Source organism: Neovison vison, chromosome 4, assembly GCF_020171115.1.
Source record: "Neovison vison isolate M4711 chromosome 4, ASM_NN_V1, whole genome shotgun sequence".
In the NCBI taxonomy this organism is placed as follows: Eukaryota; Metazoa; Chordata; class Mammalia; order Carnivora; family Mustelidae; genus Neogale; species Neogale vison.
In genome coordinates, this window is record NC_058094.1 from 178412717 (window position 1) to 178427876 (window position 15160).

Consider the following 15160-nt stretch of genomic DNA (forward strand, 5'->3'; position numbering starts at 1 on the left):
AAATAGCTATGGAATCACTGCTTTATTAAGAAATGCTTTCTTTAACTAGCTTGGATTTTCATCAAGCTATTTTGGTAGTTCCTAAGTCTGACTGCACTTTAAAATCACCTGGGGAGCTTTAAAAAACTTTGGACACTAAGCCCCAACTAAGTCCGACTCTGCGGGAGAGTACAGAAAACTTCCTCTGCTGTGGTTTCAAAGGCCCCTAAGTGATGGACTCTAGGCTGGATTCAGGGCTGACCATCACTGTTCTGTTCAAAAAGGTATCTTAGGGGACGCCTGGGTGGCTTAGTTGGTTGGACGACTGCCTTCGGCTCAGGGCGTGATCCTGGAGTCCCGGGATCGAGTCCCACATCAGGCTCCCAGCTCCATGGGGAGTCTGCTTCGCTCTCTGACCTTCTCCTTGCTCGTGCTCTCTCTCACTGTCTCTCTCTCTCTCAAATAAATGAATAAAATCTTTAAAAAAAAAAAAAAAAAAAAGGTATCTTAGTTTTCCCAAGACTCAACCTTTTAATCTTATAATCATTTCAAAAGGCAATCCATCTTTCCTTTGTAGGATGTTCTCCTCTAACTTAATTCATTTGTGAAGGAACATGGCCTTCCCTGTAGTGTAGCTCTAGAATTATGCTATAATCCAATCAAATGATAAGACCGAGTTCCTACATCAGCAGTTCCAGCGGCCAAAGAAAAAGGAAAACTGCAAGGACACTTTTAAGATGCTGAAACTTGAACTGAAATCATAGTTGATTCAATATACAAGAGCACTAAATAATTAAAAACACAGCTGTAGCTTAGGGTGTATCTGCTCTTGTGAATATCTACACAGCTAGGGTAATTAAGGGACAAAGAAGACATTTGTTGAAAGTGTCCCTCTCCCCTTGTGACCCATCAGAAACATGTTGCAATATTTTAAACTTCTTCAACAATCAGCAGGGCTGTTCACTAAACAGCCCTGAAATTCAACAAGAGTAAGAGCTGGTCTTACTTCTAGTGTTTTGTCTTCTCTTTGGCACTTTAGTCGTACCTTCAGCCCCCCAAATCCGAAGGCTCACGAAGTTGTTTTGTGGCAATGCCAAGGCTCAAGAGGCAAGAGGAAGCGTCAAGTGCAAACCCTGAGTGCCAGGAAGCATCTCTGGGAGAGGTTCACTGAGAAGACTTGGAGGAAGAGACCCCTGAAAGCCACGTTGCCTAGTATGAAGGTCATTTTGGGGAGACAGAAAAATTGTGGCAAAGGCCTTAGCTAACCAAAGCATTGTCCTCACAAACTAACTTTGAATAAATTGCCAAAGACTTCCTAAAGGTTTTCAGTAAATCTATTTAGAAACATTTGAATTTTGATACCATGATGGAAATGTTTTACAAACATAGAAGTTATTTTCTCAATTTTCTATATTAAATGGAAGAAGAAACATAATCCAATTCTCTTCCCTGTTCTAGTCCCAAATACAACTCATCTTTAAACCACTCTAAAATCTTAAGCTAGTAAGGACATTAAGAACTCCAGAAAGAAACAGATAGACATGCTCCTTAAATAACACGCTTTCAGATAAGACACAAACTGAGCAGTGAGCCTTGGCTAGACCTCTGTCCGAGGTAGGAACATCCAGGAGCTAAGTTACAATTTCCTTTGTTCCTTCCTCGGAGGTCTGTTTTCCTCTTTCCAAAGTCACTATGTTGTTCCAAAGAACTAATATTGCCACAAGCCTGACACGTGGATAATCTTGTGATTACCTATTATTAGAAAAGCAATAATTAGAAACCAATAATTAGAAAATTAAGAAAGTTATTTATACATCTGTCTAGACACTGCTGCTCTCCACCTAACAGTTTATTTAACAAATAGTTGTTTTCCCAGGAACTGCCGTCACCACATTGAAGATGTATTTGTTAAGCATGCTGGGATGGTAAGATATGCTTACTCGGCTATTTCAAGGCTATTAAAAAATCTTTTATGTAGGAGACTCTGTTGAACATATACAGTTATACCTATTAATTTTATTACAACAGCTGACCATTCAAAGAATAATATGTAGGTAGAAGTGGCCTGAAAGCAACAAGATGCACTAGAATAAGGTCTTCCACTTAAGTTTTTTAAATCTGCTATTCAAGGCAACCATATATACATGCAACTACTTTGACAGAGGTTCATGTTAAAAAGATCTGGTAGTTTTTAGGTGATCACAAGCACAGTGTGAATTAACAATGGAAATGAGATTAGTCAGAAGAAATAACAATGTTTTTAGGAATATTACTAGAAGGATGACATTCAGGCCCTCCCCCTGCCCCGCCTCAAAAAAAAAAAAAAAAAAAAACCAAACGGATAAATCCAGAAAGATCAGTATCTGGGTTGTATTTTGTGTGGAACATTATCTGTTCAGCTTCTTGAGGAAGAGACAGTATCCACAGGAGGAAACAGCTAACTGAGCTGGAGGCAGCACTCTATTTACCGGGTCCTGTCTGTAGGATTTGAATCTGTTACCTGTTCTCTTCTTAACCACTAGGATTTCATGACACTACATACTCCAGGCTTTTCTATTTCCTCTCTGGCTGCTATTTCTCTTCTCCCAAAGCTCTCCTTTTCTTCTACCTTTAAATTTTCTTCTACCTTTAAATTTTAAATTTTAATGATCCTTAGGAATCTATCCTCAGCCCACTAGACCTTCTCTGTTCATTCTTCATAGGTCATTTCATTTACTCACAGTGCTTCTAGTATATCTGTATCTCTAGGGCCTTTCACCTCCTGGACCTCAATGTTCCATGAGCAGCTCCAACTACCTACTCCCAAATGTGAAATCACTTTCTTACCACTTCTTCCTACCCTGTATAATTGCCCCAAGTCCCACATACCATGTCAGTGAATGGTACTACCATGCACCCAGGGACTCAAGCCAAAAAGTGAGTTGTCCCTGACTTAGTTCAGCCCATCATTTTTTCCCATTCAGACTGTTGTCTCTAACTTTTCTCTCTTCAAACCACATCATTCTTTATAGCAAAACTACCCACCTTACAATATAAATTTTACATTACATCTCTTGCTAAAAAACTCTTCAGATACTGGCCTGTGACACTATGACAGAGTCCAATGACTAACACTGCATATGTAGTGTTCTTCTGATCTGGTCTTCAGTATTCTATCTCCATTACCCCTCTCAAAAATCTATGTTTCAAAAAAAAGAAGTCAATGCTCCAGTTTTAGTAAAACAGAACTCCTGTAAATTCTCTAAAAGGGCCATGTTCTTTCTTTAATTGGGCCTTTCCACATGTACTTCTCTCTCTCTGGAATGCTTCTCCAGCTCCCCACTTTGTGTGACCATCACTTACTTCTCCTTCAGGTCCCACCTAAGTTACTGTCTTCTCTTGAATGCTACCCAACTCCCCCAGTGGGGCTACATCCTCCCTGTTTATATCCCAATAATATGTACCTCATGTACCTTTGAATAAATAGCCAAAGATTTCCTAAAGGTTTTCAGTAAATCTATTTAGAAACATTTGAATTTTGATACCGTGATGGAAATGTTTTACAAACATAGAAGCTATTTTCTCAATTTTCTATATTAAATAGAAGAAGAAACATAATCCAATTCTCTTCCCTGTTCTATTCCCAAATATACTCATCTTTAAACCACTCTAAAATCTTTTAAGCTAGTAAGGACATTAAGAACTCCAGAAAGAAACAGACATGCTCCTTAAACAACACGCTTTCAGATAAGATACAAACTGAGCAATGATCTTTCACAGGCTAAAGAAACCTCCCATTTAGATGGGATCCCCAATAGTTTATTATATTATAGTTTATTATAAGACCCTTGAAATGAACTCCTTTACTCATCATCTTGGGACCACTTGCAGTATGGACGTCTGTGATTGAGAACAGAAGTGAGGTGTCCCTGCTGCCGAGAAGAGATGATCTTATGATCATGAGCTTCAGATATCTGAAAGGCTGAAGGTACAATTCAGACCAATGGAGTGAAGTTACAAAAAGGTATGTTTTAGCTCTGAGAGCTTTCAAATAATCAGAGCCGTCCACTATGGAAACCGTCTCCCATGCAAAGTTCAGTAGAGGATGCTTTATAGGGGAAGGTAAAGATCAGAAGCGCTCAGACTAAAGGACTGTTCTCAAGATTTGTTTTACCAGCGCCTCCTTCTCAAATCATCCACCACCAAAAGAGAACAAGCAAAGGCCTCCTGTAGGTAGTGGTATCTGTCAGCTTACAGTTGAAGAGTTGGTGATGTCACAGCCACCTAAGCCACCCAACAGAGATAAAGGTGGCACAAATCTTAAACAGATGAAAAATAACTGCCAGGGGCCTTTTTTGGAAATCTCTTAAATTTCATGACACAAACTGCAGGAGAAGCTACAGAGGTACTGGTTGAAAGAAATCTGAAAAGAGCAAGCTAACAACACTAACATCTTCTCCAAAGAACAGATGTATCTGCTCTTTCAGTCTTCACAACTGCTCTTACTGCTCCTGATCAGGGATTTCCCCAAAGCCCTAACGGCTGGGCTGCATGAATTTCTTAACAAATGAAAATATCACATATATGAAATGTATTTTAAGTAAACAATTATATGTTGAACATTCCAATTTTAGTTATAATAACCAAATAAAGCATTATGTTTACTTCGTTTATATTTTTAGTATTTACATCTCATTATTTTTTCCATTTTCTGGTAAGCTCAGAGTATTTTCAATCTATACCACATTTAAATAATTTTTCAATGGATTTAGAATTTATTTAACAAAAGTTACCTTTAAGGACATATTGTACGTTGCAAACTCATTTCTTTTATTCCTTATTACATGTCCATGGTAAGATGCCTTTTCTCAAACATTGCACTTTTTGGAGGTAAGGTTCTCAACTGTGTCAACAGTGTTAACTGTAACACCAGTCAGGTCCCAGAAATTCTAGGGGTCTCCTATCTGTTTGAATGTTACATGGAAAACACCTGTATTTGGATGAATTCAGATCAACAAAATCCCTTTCCAATCAGAAAGTCCATCTATAAAAATTGCTAACATGGGAGGGCTCCCTGGAAGAACAGATACAGAACCTAAGATCCAAAAGCCTGAAATAGGAGAAGGAAATCTCCATTTATTTTATGGTGACTTTGGAAGAAGTTCTAGGATCCCAGGGTGTGGGGTGGAGTCATTGCCTTCTACCTCAGTGGGTTGTTTTTGCAATCAAACTAGTTAACACCTAAAGCATCTGAACACTGCTTGACACTGCCATCATATTGTTATTATGATTAATATAGTTGGCCTTAAAATAAATATAGTAAGGATCCGGTCCTTAATTACTTTAATACTTCATATGCTTAAGCCCCTCTTTCCCACTTGGAGTATGCTCCTTGACAACCAGTACTGCCCCTGCTTGTTACATTCTACCTACCCAGCCCCTGCTCCATTGCAATGCATGTAAAAGGACTGGTAAGTTTCATTGAGAAGTTGTGAACCATGTTTAAAGTGTTTGTATTTTCAGCATTTACTTTAAGAATAAACTTTTAAATGTCCACAGAATTCTGAAGATTTCATAAATGTATGAAGGACAGAATTTATTTTTAGAAATTTACTCTCAGAGGTGCCTGGGTGGCTCAGTTGTTAAGCTCTGCCTTTGGCTCAGGTCATGATCCCAGGGTCCTGGGACTGAACCCCATATCGGGCTCCCTGCTTGATGGGAGGCCTGCTTCTCCCTCCCACTCCCCCTGTTTATGTTCCCTCACTCACGGTCTATCTCTGTGTCAAATAAATCAATATGATCTTTAAAAAAAAAAAAAAAGTTGGGATTTTAAACAAAAAAATTCACTTTCAAATTTCAGAGATAGCCATGAACTTAACTAGCTAAGCCCTGGCAGCTTTGGATGTATGAGAGATTAACTGCTCTTTCATGAATCAAGGGACGGTGGGTATGCATTCAACAAGGAATGTGTATTTATTTTGTATTTCTGCCATTGCAAACTATGACCCATTTATTGGCTTACAATGACATCCATTGAACATCCCACATTTCCGGAGGTCAGGAGTTTGGGTGTAGTGTGGTTCACCTGGATCCTTTGCTTAGAGACTCACAAGGCCAGAACCAGGTATAGACACAGCTGTATTCCTTACTGGTGGCTCCAGGCTCATGCAGGCTGTTGGCAAAATCTAGTTCTTGCATCTGTAAAACTGAGGCGCCTGCTTCCTTGCTGGACCCTGGCAGCCTGCCCTGAGCTCCTGAGACCTTTCTCTGATCCTTAAACATAGGATCTTAGTTCTCACTTCCAGCCATGCAACACTGAACCCCGTTCATGCTTGGAATTCTTTCTGTACCTTCTCTTCTGCCATTTCTCTCTCTTTTTTTTTTTTTTTTAAGTGAGAGCCCATAGCAATATCTTTTTTTTTTTTTTTTAAGATTTTATTTATTTATTTGACAGAGATCACAAGTAGGCAGAGAGGCAGGCAGAGAGAGAGAGAGGAGGAAGCAGGCTCCCCACCGAGCAGAGAGCCCGATACGGAACTCGATCCCAGGACCCTGAGATCACGACCTGAGCCGAAGGCAGCGGCTTAACCCACTGAGCCACCCAGGCGCCCCCTGCCATTTCTCTTTGACTCCTGCCAGACCAAGGTCTTCGTGTGTAAGGGCTCTTAAGTGATTAGACTGGGTCCGTGCGGATAATCCCGGTCTAAAGCCTTAATTATAACTGCAAAATCTCTTCTGCTCTGTAACGTAGTATTTGCAGGTGCCAAGTAATGTATTCATCTTTGGAGGACCATTCTCTCTACCAACAAAGAGTAACACAGATCCTCAGGGCCCTCCAAAAAATTATCCCTGAACGCTTTTTAGGGCCTTGTCATAACCTGCCAATAGAGCCTACTTCTGGAACATGATCTATCTGCTATAAAAATCAGAGTATACCTCCTGAATTCACACAATGGAACCAGAAGACCTTAAGAGCCAGTCTGAATGAATGTCTCAATTGCTAAACTATGCAGTCATGTTTACCAGTATTTAATGATTCCCAACAAGTTAAAAATTAAAATACTATTTAATGTAACTTCATAGGTTTCATTTCATAAAATTGTTTAAATAAGAAGAGAATTCTATAATCCTATACCATACTCAACTTGCTGAGACCTATTCGGAAACTATAAAATATTTTAAGTGAAGATAATATGGAAACATTGCTTTTTGAACACTAACCTGTTATGTGGACTCTTAATACTTCCTTTTTTTTTTTTTAAAGATTCATGTATTTATTTGAGAGAGCTGGAGAGAGGGCAAAGTGAGAGGGAGAGAATCCCAAGCAGACTCCCCACTGAGCATGGAGCCTGACTCAGGGCTCGATCTCACCACCCTGAGATCATGACCTGAGCTGGAAATCAAGAGTCACTCAACTGACTGAGCCACCCAGGGGCCCCAATATTTCCTGTCTTGAACTCCCCATCGATCTAACGTGAATGAGGGATACTAAAATATGACAGTGCATGAAAAGCATTAGCAGAATGCCTGCACAAGGTCAGAACTCAATAAATATTAGCCAGTCTTAGCCTTTCACCCATTTCTCCCTTGTCTTCTTAAATCAATAGCACGTTAATAAATGACATCTGCAAGCAGGTTTCTTCAATAATTTCCCCACAGAGAAGTTCATCTCTGCATTATTTATAACAGCAAAAGATTGAAAATAACCACAATGCCTAGGATAGGAGATAATGAAAAATCCATGGAACACGATATTTTATAGAGCCACAAAAATGCCATAGGAGGAGCTTTTCAGCACTGACAACATATTTGGTGAAAAGTACAGACCACAAAATAAAAGGGTGGGTTTTTTTCTTTTTGGTAAAAAGTATACATAAAAGAAAAATAACCTAGGAACTAATAAACACTTAAGTTAATAATGAGTTACTAATGAATGGTTCCATTACGGAATTTTTTTCTATTCTGGAATTTTCTAAATTGCAAAGTCTTTATATTCAAACCAAACAATCCAAGTGTCAGATAAATAAAAGAGAACTGCAAACATAACCTACAGTAAGGACAACTCACCGCCACTTCACCATCATTTTGACATTTACGAAAATAGCAGTGGAATTCACACTATCTCTACCCAGCATTCATATGAAATTTCATTATATACTTAAATTCTACAACAATATAAAAGAACAGGAAGTAAGTAAAAATCTACTTTATTCCATCATTACCAAAAGCTCAAGTAATTTTCACTCTTTTATAATACTTCTGGTCCTTCTGCACTTGTGGACATATTGTATAAAGCTATAACATTGCCTTAAGGATGCAAAATTACACTTCCTTTAAGCAGCTAGAAGTTCTATTTTAAACAAATGCCCAAAGCAGCAACCAATATGAAATGTTCATGAATCATCCTTTTAAAACTCTTTCAGCTCCCCTCAGATAAGATTTCATGGTTATATCTTACAAACCCGTGACTGTCAATATATAAATTGATAGCTGAATGGTGTATTTCTATTCCTTGTCAGTTAAAAATGTCTATGTTTTCCATGTGAATTGCATATCAAAATGATTTTCCTCACCTTGGGAAGAGATACCCAAATACCTTAATAAACACAAATGCATATAGGTACACACATACAAACGCACACACTTCTGTTCACAAGGGATTTATTGAGACCTGTTTTACTCTTTAATGGGTTCTACACACTCATACCTTGCTGAACAAATGCTTTTAAATAAACATTCCCTCACTGGCATCATTTCAGTAGGTAAAACAGCATATTATATTGCTCACCAAAACCAAATTCTCAAGGCTAGAGTTAAATGAGATTACCACATAATCAGAGTATGTGCAGATGGTTTCTTTGGAAGTAGAGGTGACTTAGTAATTAATGTTAAAAAGGTGTGTGTGTCTGTGTGTCTGTGTGCATGTGGCATTTAGGTATCTACTCGAGGAAAATCATTGATGTGCAATAGGTATAAAACACATAAGCATTTGTGACTGAGAAAAGATAGCAATCAACTATTCAGCTGTTGGCTCAGGTATGAACAAGCATGGGTTGGTGAGGTGTTACTGTGAGACCCTCCCTGAGGAAAACTGCAGCTGTTCACGGGGTCCCAGAGACCTACAATCTACAGCCCAAGGTCCTGTGGACACTATAGCAGATGAGGGAGTCCTAAAGAATAATGAGGAAAGGTACTGACAATTCCCATGGCTCCTTAGAAATAACAAGAACAATGAATATTGTGCCCAAAATGTGCTACAATTCCTCTGGTGTGTTTTTGATGATCTTTGAAACCAGGTCTGTCTTCTTGGGCTTCCCTTGACACTTTGTCTGAAAACTCAAGCTACTTGGCCTTTCCCCCAATCACACAGTAGCTCTTTAGGCCACTGGGAAAACTGGAGCCAACGTAAGGATTCCAAGTAGGAATTTTATGTTCCCCACAGATAAGAAATATAAGGTAACAAGATGTTCGTAATCCTGTAGCAGTCGGACAGAAGGTTAGTCATTCCCTGGGGAATTAACTTACTTTTATGCTCTGAGCAAACATGCCCACTCAGGTCTGTGATAGACTAAAGGGAGATTAACTACACTCCGTTTCTCCATTCCTCAGAAACGGAGAGGCAGATAGCCAGGAAAAAGGGTAATGGAAATTAACATTCAGTGTTTAAAAAAAAAAAATCTCTCTCTAAATATGGTAAAAATCATCACTGGATTATGCTCTTCATCTACTAAATGTGACCGAATCTTCCCCACTCTCACTAACCCAAGATTATTTCCAAACCTTGCTAACTTGGCGCACAATCTCTTAAGAGAATTCTAACTTTCTAAAGATTGATCAAAACCCAAATCCCATGCTATTTCTGCTTCCTGAACTGGTACTTCTTGAAAGTTTCCAACTGAAAAAGCTGTCACTGTTATCTTCAGATACTACTGTTCAAAAAGGGATTTCCCCCCCAGTGTACCAAACCCCATGTGTAGGTTCATCAAGAAGGACAAATGGAGGGAATCCTAGCCACATTACATGCTTCCCAGACCCAGAAAAGATAGAGTCCTGTGAAAGGCACGTCCTTGAAAATGACTGAGCTTCAGGTAAGATGGCAAAGGAAAGAAGACCCAAATACACAAAAGCAGAACACCAAGAACAGGCAAGAGCAGAGGAAGGAGAGAGCCAGCAGGATAGCGCGTCGTGAAAAGTTTGCCTCCTTGAATTCCATCGGGCACTGGATGATACGAAACAACTGCCTGTTTATTAAGACCCAGTTACTTGTCCTTCCGTAACAAATATTTCCCAAGAGAACTCTAAGAAAAGACAAACAGGGAGAAGAATCAAAGGCCTAAGTTCCGTGCAGGTCTTAGTCAATGAGAGTAAACTGGATCTGCTCTACCCGAAAGGTAGAATCTCAAATGGAAAAAAAAAAAAAGTGAGAACAAGACTTTAACTACAAAGAACGCTAGAAGTCATGAGAAACAAGTTCACAGGTGATGGGAAAACTGATGGAGTTACATCACAACTTCTGGACACTGAGCCAGGAAAAATGTTTCTGTGACATTGACAACGGGCAGCAATCAGTTATAACCATGTTTCTTGTTCCTGGAGAGGTGTTAAAAAAGAGATTTAATAGCACGTTTCTTTTTCTCTAACACTTTAAACAAACAATATATATCTTAGCATGCATTTTAGCTTTGGAGGGGGGACGTACTTGCTTCAAGGTCTTCTAGAACTTGTACCAACACTCCATTTACAATTTGGGTTATAATTTTTTTTTTCAGTTCAGTGTAATTTCTTAGAGGAGTGATACTATACCCTTTGAGGAGTGATACTGTACCCTATGAGAAGGAATTTAGGAATTCCATTAAAAGCATCATATGCAGAGCTTCTAGGGTAAGGTTGGATGAACTGAAGAAAATGAGCAAGGGGATAGAGCAGTACCATACAGAGACACTGAAACTGATGAGAATGACAAACCAAATCAGGTTTTAGAAGGAATACACGGGAGTAAGTGTGTCTAATTAATGACCCCAGAGTTTTAGATTTTGCCCCTCTCCTCATTGATCTTTCTTCCTAAATTCAGCACTGTCGATTTGTCACTTGTTTTAAAGATTTTAAGTAATCTCTACACCTAACAGGGGCACTCAAACTCAAAATCCCAAGATCAAGAGTCACGCGCTCTACCGACTGAACCAGCCAGGTGCCCCTTGATTTGTAATTTTAATTCAATTCTCCAGATATGTCCGCAAACTCTCCATCACTACCACTACCAGGTTACTGTTTCAGCACAGATACTCAGCACTGTTCTTTTCCACCATCTGAGTGATGGCTGGCTTCACTGAACCAAGCAGCACAACATACCACACCACATGCCCCCTCGTTCTTCTGTAAGTGCCACTAATGTACCCATCCCACCAAACAGGCATTTAATACATATCATTCGCAACTTAGCCTAACTTACATTACCCTCAGCGGCTCGACAATCACACTGTGTAAACAAAAATCACAAATTCCAGTCAAACCCAGGCAAGATATTTGTGTTTTCTTATCTACAATTTCCATCATGAAAATTTAGTCTAAAGAAAGAGAAATAGCTTAATTGGGTTTGTTTTGGATGTTGGTCTTAAGGAAGCAAGAGATGGAAGCTCATCATTAACTTTATTTCCTACTCAAAGACACTCACATTTCTATTTTCTGTCTTTGAACGTTTCCAAGTATGCTCCTCAACAGACAACTTCTCTATGACTGGTTCCTCTACCTTTAGTCCTGACCTCTCTCTAGGCTCCAGATTCACATCTCCAGGTGTTTCTTGAATATTTTTATACTTTACATTTCTTTATCCTCAAACTCAGTATGTCTAAACCCCATGTTGCCTTCCCGATATTTTATTCAACTTCCCAAGAGTATCATCACTTTTCCATTCTGTCTCCTATCTTTATCTAGTCCTACTGATTTTTAAAAAATTTTTTGTGCTCCTTTTTGAACTCATTTTTCTCTTGGTTCCCACAAAAACCATGATAAAGTAGGTTTTCAGCAGCCTCTCAATCAGTATCCCCACCTCCAGCTCATCTTCTATCTATCTTTTTTTTTTAAAGTAAGCTCAATGCCCAATGTGGGGCTTGGTCTCACAATCCCCAGATCAAGAGTCACATGCTCTACTGCCAGGTGCCCCTCATCTTTCTTTTTTCTTACACGTGTCTATTTCATTTTGTTAATCTGTTGCTCAAAAAGTCTTTCACTTTTCTTAACTGGGAGCTTCTTCTCTAAACAGTTGGCTCTACTCAGCATTTTCCCTTTCTACTTTCTCATTCCTCCAACTGCACAATAAACCCCACTGCTAGAGTACTTGTCCTCCTAATTACCACATGTTCAAATCCTGATTGCCTTCATTGGTAGTTCAAATCTCTTCGATGAAGCTGTTACTGTTCTTGAACTTACGGTCTATACACCACTATATTCAGCGTTCAATTGCCAACTGCTTTGTACCTGAACTCTTTATATGTACTTGTCTTCCTGGTACGACTATAGGAAACATGTCATATGTCTTTGCTGCTTCTGAAACTATTCCAATAATATATTACATTACCAAGAAAAAGAGGCATAGTAGTTAAGGAACATGATTAGGAAGTAGAAAATTCTGAGTTCAGACTCTGGCTTTGTTGCTTTCTAGGTAAGTGACCTTGGGCAAGTTACTTAACCTCTATAAGCTTTCCTATCTGTAAAACAGGGATAATTCCACCTATTTCATAGGGTTGTTATGATGTTTAACAGAATGTGTATATGTGTGTATGCACAAACACAGAGAATGTTTAACACAGTAACTGATCCACAGTGAGTGCTTTCTAAACAGATGGCTGTGACGATTTTGCACACAACAGGTACTCCTCTTCAGTAAATATTTTAAACTGCACACTCTATAGATAAAGTGCAATCCCTATCAAAATTCTAAAGGCATTTTTCACAGAAATAGGACAAACAATTCTAAAATTTGTATGGAACCACAAAAGTTCCTCAAAAGTCAAAGCAATCCTAAAAAAGAAAAACAAAGCTAGAGGCATCATGCTCCCTGATTTCAAACGGTATCACAAAGCTACAGTAATTAAAACACTATGGTATTGGCATAAGATAGACACACAGATCAACAGAAGAAAATAAGGAAGTCAGAAATAAACACATGCATATACAGTCATTAATGTATGACAAAGAAGCCAAGAATATACAATGAACAAAGTATGATCTAATAAATGGTATTGGAAAAACTGGACAACTGCATGCAAAAGAATTAAACAAGATCACTTTCTTACATCATATACAAAAATAAATTCAAAATGGATTAAAGACTTGACTGTAAGACCTGAAACAACATAAAACTCCTGAAAGAAAATATAGGTAGTAATCTCCCTGTCATTGGTCTTAGCAATGGTTTTTTGGAACCAATTATCAAAAGCAAAAATCAGTAAGTGGGACTATATCAAATTAAAAAGTTTCTGTACAGCAAAGGGAAACCACCAACAAAATGAAAAGGCAACCACTAAATGGGAGAATTTGCAAGTCATATATCTGATAAATATTTACAAGTCATTTATCTATCAAAGTATATAAGGAACTAATATGAATCAATAGCAAAAATCAAACAATCCAACTGAAAATTGGGCAGAAGACTTGAATACACATTTTCCCAAAGAAGACAAAAGATGGCCAACAGGTACTTAAAAAAAGATGCTCAACACCACTAATTGTCAGGGAAATGCAAATCAAAACCACAATGAGAAATTACCTCCCACTTGTCCAAATGGCTATAATCAAAATGACAAGAAATAACAAATGTTGGAGAGGATACTGAGAAAAGGGAACTGTTGTGCACTGTTTATGAGAATGTAAATTCATCAAGCCACTCTGGAAAACAGTATGGAAGTGTCTCAAAAAATTAAAAATAGAACTACCATATGATCCAACAATTCCATCTCTGGGCATTTATCCAAAGAAAACAAAAACATTATAGGACATATGCACCCCTATGTTCACTGCAGCATTATTTGCTATGGCCAAAATATGGAAATAACCTGTGTCCATTGATAAACAGATAAAATAGACGTGACATACAGATGTCTATATATGCACACACACACACACACACACACACAGAAACACACAATTGAATACGACCGTGCCATAAAAAAGAATGAGATCTTGCCATTGGCGACCACATGGATGGAAGCTGAAGCATTTTGCTAAGTAAAATATATCAGAGAAAGAGAAATAGCATATGATCTCACATATTACACATTTATGTGTAGCCTAAAAACAACAGCAACAGCAATGGTAAAAAACAAGCTCATGGATACATGAAACAGATCGGTGGTTGCCAGACGTGAGAAGTTTGGGGGTTGGCACAATGGGCAAAGAGAGTCAAAAGGTCAACTTTCAGTTATAAAATAAGTTGTGGGAGGTAGTGTACAGCATGGTGACGACCGTATATTTCAAAGTGGCTAAGAGAGCAAATCTTGAAAGTCCACATCACAAGAAAAGGTGATATGAGGTGATGGATATTAAGTGGACTTATTGTGGTGATCATTTCACAATATATATACAAATACCAAATCATCAGGTTATATACCTGAAACTAATGTATATTTTATGTCAATAACACCTCAATTCAAAAAAAAGGTTAAATAAAAAACTGCAAAGGTCACATTAAATATTTTTTCTTAATAGGCTGTCAGGATTCCATTTCACATGAAGCTTTATACTACCAATCACTGTATTTAGTCAAAAACTACATTTTGAAGCTACATTCCAAGAATAGGTAAGGCAACTTTTAACTTTCAAGCTATGTGCAGATACTAAGATCTGGTGTATAAAATTCTATGAAACATCAGTTTTCTCCACATATATAACCGAATCCAACACAATTTTCAGCAATTACCATTTCAAGAATGCAGTTAAAGCAGAACTGAAGAATCTTTGGGGAGATTAGAAAAGTTTCCCAAAAGCCAAACCAATGGATAAAAGATTTTTGTCAGACAGGATAGTAGGAGTCCATCAAAAACTAGGGCTCAATGATCAGCAACCATAGCTAGCCTTTTTTTTTTTTTTTTTTAGGAGAATCTTTTTATTTTATTTTATTTATTTATTTGACAGACAGAGATCACAAGTAGGCAGAGAGGCAGGCAGAGAGAGAGGAAGGGAAGCAGGCTCCCTGCCAATGCAATGC

General features: G+C 38.3%; 1 protein-coding gene across 2 annotated transcripts in view; it reads right to left on the bottom strand.

The window, feature by feature from the left end:
- The window catches only part of RAPGEF5 (Rap guanine nucleotide exchange factor 5), a 223528-nt gene that overhangs the window by 145446 nt on the left and 62922 nt on the right, over positions 1-15160 (bottom strand). The gene's annotated exons all lie outside the window — the stretch shown is intronic.